Below are 10293 nucleotides of genomic sequence, written 5' to 3'. Positions count from 1 at the left end.
ACAGGCTGGGTAATCAGCTGTCAACAGCCTTGGGTACTGGTGCGTAACAGCAGGTAAACTGTATCTTTTGTTAGTTGTGAACGAGTTGGATATAAAAATGTTAATTTTTTTAGTCCTGTTTTTTGGAGATTTGTTTTTAGTTTATTTGTGGTAAGCCTGTGCAACTGGGGATGCCTATGTCTAGCAGTGGACGATATAGGCTAATGGTGATGATGAAGCCTGTAGCCTGAAGCCTGTTTATGGACTAATAAGGAGGTCGCTAGTCGTTCTGTCTGTACATTTAATTTTGTTTTTAAAGAGGATTAGATTATGAATCTCTTCCGAGGACAGATGAAAAAACTGGGAATCAGTATTTGTTTTCACAAAGTCTGTCTGGATGTGTCAAATGTCCGAGGAAGACGCAGCCTTCGGATAACCGAGTGGTTGAGGTCACCACGCCAGAGCTCGCCGTGCGCGATATGTCGCGTATCCGATCCAAGCATTTGTGTGATCTTCGGATGCTTAATCTGAGTTTGGGTGTCTTTGTGCATGTCACTTGAATGTTTGCAAAACCCCCCGAGACGCAAGGATTAAATTCCTTAATGAAAGAGAGAAAGAAAAAGTGTTTAATTGGGAGTCGTTTTAATAAAAAAAAACAAACTTGAATGCATAGAGCTATTAAAAGAAGCCCTCAGAAACACACGATAAAGAAGACAAATACCCCTAAACAAAACATGTACAAAAACCAACCAATTTTATCATTATTCAACAGGTGTTAACAGCTAACACAACTAAAATGTATTGCATAATTATAACAAGATGTCCGCCAGTGAACTTGACTGCTGCAGTTGAAGGTCGCGCTCGCTTGACTGAACACGATGCTCTGATTAACCAATTTAATGAACACTGAAGCATTTATTATAATTAAAAACTGTTTCAAATTTTATTAATTGTTGTCTATTTTTCTTTTTGTTACAAAACAGGGCCCCGATTGTGCTATTTGCAATGGCTAATGAATGAATGGAAATAAGATTAAAATGATATGTTTTCTCCTTACGATTTTCCAACAAAATAATTAGAAAATCGGTGCAAATGTCGGTTCAGTTGCCATTAATTCATCGGATATTTTAAATAAGTGGTAAAAACCTGTCATAATGTTATTGCAAATGTGGAAAAGAGGCGCAGCTATGCCGTGATTTGCCGTCTCGCTTACACTACTGAGAGAGTTCAACCTTACTTTGAAGTAGTGGTATAGTTGATTCAGTTTTAGAGTTTGTTTTTTCTGTTTCTGCCACGGAAATATAATTTTATTCGAATATAAGAAAAATAATTCGACCGCCTCTAAAAACTGTTTATTCTCTTCGATTCGTCTTTAACATATTTTGTTAGGTTTGGAGGTCGGCTATATTTATTGTTAGAATAAGAATTACTGTTAAAATGTTAGTAATAATTATATCAAGAGGATATTCTTGAATGTAAAACTACAATGAATCATTTAAAATCTACTAACAACTACATTTAGCATGTTCATCCAATGTCATCATTGAATTAAAAATCTACACAGTCTACAAAATGAGCTAGGAGGGGTATCAATAGAAATTTTTATTTTTTATTGACTGTACTACAACTAACAAACACTTTAATCGCAAAATAAATGTAAAAACATTTACCAACAAAAGTAAATTCAGTTTTAACTGACCCCTCGCTCGATAGATGGCGTTGGCGTCGAAATAGATCGCGCTATGGTTTCGTTACACGCGAAACATGACTAGCGCCGCGCGCGGCTTGTCAAGTTGCCATCAGGAGGGTCTTAACTGACTCGACTGAACAGCGGGTGATGATTCAGGAAATGATCTCAGTGATTATACTCCGCTCGCCCGCGTCTCAACTATCGCAGAGGCGCGGGTCGAAGAACTGACGCTGTTTTTGGCCACTTTTTAAACCCACTTTAAGACACTATATACCAGACGCTTGCTTCAGCGCCATCTGGTGTACGTTACGAATGTTCACGATTACACATCAGTTAATCTACCTTGCAGTAATAGTTCCCAACTAACATTTCAAACACTAAACTTTATTTAAGCTCTAAAACGATATCAACTAAGAAAAACCTTTAATTAAAGTTTAATTTGTGCAATCGTCATCTTGGTTTAACACCAAGAATGTAGTTAAAATAACCTTATTCAAACAACATTTTGCAGTGTTGTGAATATATTTTTAAGAAATGTAATTACAGTAGGTTCTTAAACTAGAATGACGATGATGATGATGTGCATTATGGATTGTACCTGCAATCCATAATGTATTTCAATAAAAATACCATTAGCATATTGAATATTATACAGTCAATACAAAAAAGTCTTAGCAGTCATTAAATTAAGAAGTAATACCAAGGTTAGGATTTCCTGCATATTAAAGATGGCGTGATATAAGTTATTTGTTGTAATTTTATTTAATACCCGGTTATATTATATGTCGTTACTCGTTACCGTTATTTACTGGTCATTAATCAATTGCACTGACCTAGAAGTTAGCGGATACATCGCAAGGCTGCGGATTCGAATTCCAGAAACAATTACAATCATTATTTTTTTAATTATGTTACTATTTTAATTCTATACAACTTATTTTTAAACAATAAAATTTTTTAAACTCCAAAAAGTATAGATCGTGTGTAATTTGTATTTCAAAACCAACCAAGCAATAGTTTCCCCTTTTTCCGGATCTTGTATCTTTTCACATCATCTCTATAATAATTTCTTGACATGCGGCAAGAAATAAAAAAAATACTTAATGATCACTAGATTCTATTAAAAACTCATCCATGGAGCATGAAAAGGCTGTATTTAGACTGTCATCCCAGTAAAATAGTACATATACGATTTTGATTGTAGTATACGGACAACGTATTGGTGTAGTGTTCTAATACTCCACCAGAAGGCGCTACTGCGTCAGCAATTTTGTTTATAAGGGTTTAAAAAGTGGCCAAAAACAGCGTCAGTTCTTCGACCCGCGTCTCTGCGATAGTTGAGACGCGGGCGAGCGGAGTATAATCACTGAGATCATTTCCTGAATCATCACCCGCTGTTCAGTCGAGTCAGTTAAGACCCTCCTGATGGCAACTTGACTAGCTGCGCGCGGCGCTAGTCATGTTTCGCGTGTAACGAAACCATAGCGCGATCTATTTCGACGCCAACGCCATCTATCGAGCGAGGGGTCAGTTACCGCTCAGTTTTGTTTAACCCGTAGAATGCTTATGTTATTATTTTTTACAATAATATTTATTAATAGGCTTTAAAATTGAATAAAGCTTTTTTTCACGTGTTTTATTTATCTCCTACAAGCATTTTTGATGATTTTTTAAGAAGTTTTGATGCTTTATTTTGCAGTCAATCTTGAAGTAAAAGTACACTTTTAGGAATTATATTTCATTCTAAAGGCCGTATAAATTATAAAGCTGCAACCAAAATGCTTCAAGCGATTTGAATAAACGAGGTGTCATTAAATTCGTATTGTCGCAGGGAATGTTACTCTACGTGATGTCACACCTAATCCAGTATGGTGGGTGAGAGCTCGTTTTTATATTCAACGTGACGATAAAAATGTTCTAAAAATAATATGTGGGTCGACTAAACCGCTATTACTCAGTTCAATTTAACAGTATATACTTTATTGTGAAGTATTTAAAAGGTATCTTACAAATGAAATATTTAACAGAACTATTAAAAACAAGTAAGGTCTTTGTCACAGTATCGCTGATTTAACGAGACATCAGCGTGCAGCGCCATCTATGATTTTTTTGCGAACTAAACTTTATCAGTGGGTGATAGTGGTTTCCTTTGATTATTATTTAGCAGATAACGTGTAATCGACATAGCAAACATTTGTAATCCGTCTCATATCGAATTTATACGTCTTTAGTAAACGCCCGTTAGCTGCACTATTTCATTCACCTCCATTTGCAGTATGATAATAAATGTTCTTTCAAGTAATGTCTATGGACTTTAATGAAAAAAGAAATATTATGTCAATACTTATGTAAACGACACAGAAACTTAAAAATAAATTAGTTTGTCCTTTAAACATGAGTACTTAGGAGCGATCTCAAGAACTTTGTTCAAAAAAAATATTTTGTATCCGTATTATATTTGGACTTTATTCAATTACTTATTAAGGTATGTCTTAAATGCTCTCCGGAACAAAGCCTAGACAAAAAATAACATCTGAAATATATTTCTAATTGTGTACAATATCTCTCTATGATTGGATTGTGTGTCGCGGGATTTGTGTAAGCCAATACGTCGGGCCAAGGATTCAATGGATTTTCGTATAATAATATTTTTCCCTTCATAGGTGATGTACTAGTCTTCTTTTCTTATTAAAAATCGGTTTGAGGAAGAAGAAACGCAGTTTGGGTAATAATAAGTAACAAAAAAAAAACTGACATAGAAATAAATGTTAATTGTCTTACCTAATTATGTATTAGGTAACAATGCGTTTTTTATTTGTTCGGATTTTTCAATACTTTGGTAAATGGTAAAATTAAAAACTGCATAAATATAAAATTATGTTGCACTAAATAAATAATAATACATGCACATTTTAGGGTTCACTTTTTACGGTACTTAGTAGGCTGCTTAAAGGAAAGTATTTAAGAAACAATTTGAAATGTAAGTCTTCATGGGATCTAAGCGTGTTGCTATAAGTTTCACCAACATCGGTTTAGTAGTATAGCCTTTAAAACATAGCAGACAGACGTACAAACTAATACATTATCACTTTAAATTATATTATTGCTTTGAAAAAATATCATTGCTACGTATTTATTGTTCCTGTTCAATAATTTAAAACTACACAAAAAAAATACACGAAATGATTATAATCTAATTTAGATGTTTTTTTTTTCAATACTTTTTATTTGCTGACCTATTGTTACAAAAAAACCTTGAATCATGATAACATTTACTGAATCATTTCCTAGTGAAGTATTAGAGTGGTCGATTTAGTTAATATCAAGGACTGGCCGAAGGCATCAATTATTATTACTCATAGCTAAGTGTGTTATAACTATATGTACCAGACTTGGAATTAGTAGACAACATTATAACACAACATTTGATATTAGAAATAAGGTACTTTACATAATTATACCAATCAACCAGTAAAAATTATTATAAAGTTAGATGACCTAAAAAATTAAAAACCATTGGTTAAAATTAGGCTCAGTGGAACTCAATTAACTGGCTTCAAAAAAGGAGGAGTTACTTTATTCGTAACATACTTTTTGTAAGTTTGTAACGTCAGAATTTTGTTCTGGATAAACTGAGTTTGTTGATATTTTTTTTCATTCAACGTCACATACTTGCTATCAGTTTAGGCTTAGTAGTTTTATTAGAAGTCGGTTTAATGTTTTTGTTGACAAATGACCTCAATCGGGGCATATAGCGTCTAAAAATGTCGTAATACTGGTACCACCAAACTATAACCCATGGACGCATAAAATGTATATTCTGTGGAAGGACCCATATACAACAGATTAGCAAAAAGAAGCTAGAACGAAGAAACGTAGAAGAAAGTCGACATATGGGAGTAGAATTCTCTATGACTGATAAAAATAATAATTTTAGTGACACAAGAGTAGATATCAATGAACTTCTAGACATTGATAAATACACAGAAGATATAAGAATCATAATATAATTTGCCAACCTACAGTACCATCAACGAAGTGAAGTACAATATCGGAAATCCGTTCAGAAATACGTTACAGGTACAGTTTTAAAGCCTATTGATATCATTCTTTGTATAAGGCTTCACATAAAGCCTCCATTCACAATCCGCAATTATTTTTACCTTAATTGTTTTACAGTAACACGATTGATTATTTTTTCCCCACGAATGAGGTGGAAAATTTGTAATTAAGCAGACAAAGAACTCGAAAAACCTTCACTTTCATTAACGTTAAAATGAATTTGAGGAGTTTTTGTGTGAGTACTAATAATTAATCGTTTATTTTAGGAATTTTTGTGAGAATTTGCGAATTGGAAGGACTTCTTGAACACAGTCTACACAGAATAGAAGTGAAAGAGATGGATGAACGGAGTAGGGTGATATGAGGAAGAAAGAACTAACGGGAGAACTAAGTGAAAGGTGATATGAGGAATTACCAGATAATGCTGAGATATTTAGATGTAAGATTGAATGGAAGGACACACATTACTGGAAAAATTAGAAAAAGATACTGAATATCTTACGAAATCTAATCAGAGATCTTAAACGTCAGCATAGACGAGATAATAAACATAGGAAGACCAAGCTTTTGTCCCATTCAGAATATTAGAATGAATATAAGTTTATTTACGTTCAGAACACAAGTCAGTACTTCAAATTAGTCATATCGTGCAACACCTAACCAGTGCTAATAATAGGCAGGTGTAGAACTATCAATTTGTCTATAATCATAGGTCAGGAGGTCTTAGCATTTCATGTATTGCTCCAGTGAACTTTGATATTTGAACACAAAGAGAATTATTGGAATGGATTTGCTAACTTGTCAGACGTGAATTTGGTACTAATTTGTAGATAGGGATATGGACCTAGTCCTAATTATGATTCGACTAATGGAGTAAGCTTGGTTTATTTTGAATTTTGAATTCTCAAATTTAATTACTTCTCCATTTATTTCTAAAATATAAGCATTTTCCATGTCATAAAACGAGTGGTACTATGGAAAATAAATTATTATGTTAAGTAAAAACATGAATTATCACATGATCCTAGCATGCATAAAATTATTATGTAATTACGTAATTTTTTTTATAGTTTCTTTACTGTTTGTCGAATTTCAGTCGGAGCACAAAGCAACACGCATATAAATGTTCCTTAAGGCCAAAAATATTTTTTACGTTGACTCACGTCGTCGTTCGAAAATAACAACACCAAATGGCAAATATGCTTCACTCAAAACTTACTGAAAACCTGACGTCATTTCATAAGCATAACTCCATAAAATCATAGCACCTCAAATACAAATTCTAAAAGTAGATCCTTTAATAAAATTTGTCCCTTTTTATCGAAATCTCATTGTAAATTCAATATTTGACGCGTTTCTATTGAACATCAGTGTATTGTTAAGAGCACAATATAAATGGTGAATTGCCTTCGAGTCTGGAATGTACTCCTGATCTTATATTTCTTTATTTGAGTGTTATGAAAGGTTTTAGTTTGATAATATTTCTATTGAATTGAGATTTTACACGAGAATAAATGTTTCAATCGAAATAACTATTGTGATCTGTTCAACTGTGCATCTACAGTGAAGTATTGCGTTTTGGAATTCTGTGTTTCAACGAAGATGAAATTATTATTTTTATCTTTACTAATATATAAAGCTAAAGAGTTTGTTTGTTTGTTTGAACGCGCTAATCTCAGGAACTACTGCTTCGAATTGAAAAAATCTTTTTGTTTTAAATAGACCATTTATCAAGGAAGGCTATAGGCTATATAACATCACACTGGGACTAATAGGAGCGAAGATACAATGGAAAATGTGGAAAAAACGGGGAAAATTCTAACCACGTGGACGAAGTCGCGGGCAACAGCTAGTGTTAAAATAAAATTCGATATTGTATATCTGCTTGTAAGTTAATGTCGTGATAAATGCTTGTTTCTTCTCTATGTGTGCAGAGTGATGTTAGTCATAAGGAAATCAGGATATTGACTTGTGAAAAGCAAGTAGATCTTGTGGGGCTTTATCGATACATATATATTTACGATCGCCAAATGTTGTTCTCATGATTTTTATAAAAAAAACCTAAATGTTATCTATAGACATAGAACAAAGAAAATCGTACTAACCGTTCCTAACCCTACATTTTCCTGTTATTATAGCGGAAACAGAATATTTTAAGTAATCTGTGAAAATTTCAACTGTCTACTTATCACCATTCATGAGGTGACAGATAGTCAGACAGACAGTAGAGCCAGTACAGAAGGTTCAGTTTTTCCTGGAACCCCCAAATCACTATCGCACCAATATTCCCATTACAAACCATAATTATATTCCCATTCCCAAATTAACTAACACCAACACCAATCGATGTATGATAAACTACAATGATTACATAATAGCTATAATAAATAAAACGTTCTCATAATTATAGGCTGCGGGCCCTTTATTTTCTCCTCAATGGCCACAATTACACACTTGTTTACTGCGAGGTGCGGTAACTATTGTGAGTAACATTACATGTGCTGGTTAGTTACGTTAACACCCTTTGTAATGGACTAGTTATTTATGACTGTAAGTATCTAGTGTTTAGTATTTATTTTCTTGGATTCTCATTTGGTTGGGATTAGCACGTGATAAAAGATTTTTAGTTTCTTCTAGAGTTGTGTTGTTTTGTAATTTCTTGTGTACAATGTTGTAATGCTTACCTGAATATGTCTTCAAGGATATTTTTTCTTTATTTAATTTAAGTTTTGGCTTGTTTCGAGCTTCTTTTAATTTTGCTCCAATCATCCCACAATCAATATTCAATGGGTAATCTATGTATTACGGGTATCAGAATTATAGAAGCTATCTATGGAGTTTGTCACTTGAATGGGCTACAAAAATATGTTGTCTATCGTATTTTGTAGTATTTCGTTCATCATAACTTTCTCAAAACGTCCGTATGGTTCTTAAAGATCAACCATGCATAACTACACCTCTTTAAAGCATCAAATAATCCATCATAAGGTGTTGAGAGTAGCAAAACCCATTAGCATCCCTCAGGGAGGTACATTTGGGCCCGTTCCCATTATCCTATAAATCACATTCGCGTTGGCTACTGAAATAGCTCCATTGCCTTTCGTGCGATTTATAAATAGGGATGAATGAAACATTCGAGTAATCGACATAGTAACAGCATATTTTGATTCAACTGTTAATGGTTGGGGAACACGTGATCCTGTGATTTGAAAGGTAAGCTATGGGATTCTAGGTACATATTATGTGCCATATACCGGAAGGATAAACAAAAAGCCATTTTTACAGTGTGATGGCTTAGCAGATAAAGTAAAATTGAAGCTAAAAGCGTAACATAAACTTTTATTTCATCGATACCTGAAACGAACAAAAGACGAACTAATGCTACTGTCTAATTTACTAACGAACACATGGGTTTCAATACATTTTAGAAGCTAAAAGCAATAACATAAGTTAAGAAAACCTAATTCAGAACTTACTAGACACAATTTGCATATAACGTTATCCTGAACATCGGTGTGTAACAATAAATTGAGCAACATTCACGCCCTAATCTTGTAAACCGTGAACATAACATTACAAACTTCAAACGCTAAGTTCCCACAATCTGATATGTTATTAATTAATAAACGCAACTCGCAGTAGATGGCGCCACCGAGCAAACTTTCGACGCGCGCCTAAAGTTGTCCGAAGCTGCGCCTAGTTTTAGAACTATCGCGCTATTACAGCCGGGGCTGCGGATTATTCACACCTCAGGTAACACGAATTAGTTTTAAAAGGTATGATGTTGTGTAATTTGTTAGATAGTGCAGTTTTAGGTAATAGGCCTATTTGTAGCTCAGGTCGATAATAGACACATAAGCTTATTACGTAGATGCGTAGTGCACAACTCTTGTTATAAAATAAATTATAAAGCCTTCGGTAATTGATAGAAAGTGTTCACTGATCGAATGTCAAAAGGAAAAAGAATTAAGAAACATTATTTTGTGTTAATATGCACGAAGCCTAGAGTTTAATTTTGAATTAAATTTGAAACAATTGAAACAAGTGCCTGCATAGCTGAACTACGTAAAACGTATCTTATAAAATCCCCTGTACAGCTAATCTTCTTCCCGAAAAAGCAAACTGAAAACCAAAAAGCAAGGCTCGATTAAAAGTTTACAGTTATTAATTAATAATTATCAGAAGCCGCCGATAGATGGCGTAAACAAACTTTAAATCCGCAAGAGAAGTTTGAGAGCGTCGCTCACCACACGAGCGCTTACATATTATTCACACCTAGGTTTCATATAATTTGGATGCAAGTTATTGAAAACTTTTCCAGTTTATGCCAAGCTCTGAGAAGAGTGGTGAATATTTTAAAGGATGTTGTAATGGGAATGAGATTACGGGTTTTTCGGTAATCAGCGATTTTGATGTTCTTAAGTGTACGTTATAATTTGCATCTAGGTGCGTACTTTAGGAGATTTAATATTGGGCAAATAGATATGGGAGGACAAGATTTAGTATTGACATGTTTAGAAGGTCTGATAGCTATCAAAGAATAAGGCTGTAGTAAAGTGCAT

This window comes from Trichoplusia ni, chromosome 20 (assembly GCF_003590095.1).
Source record: "Trichoplusia ni isolate ovarian cell line Hi5 chromosome 20, tn1, whole genome shotgun sequence".
Lineage (NCBI taxonomy): Eukaryota > Metazoa > Arthropoda > Insecta > Lepidoptera > Noctuidae > Trichoplusia > Trichoplusia ni.
This window is presented reverse-complemented; position numbering follows the sequence as displayed.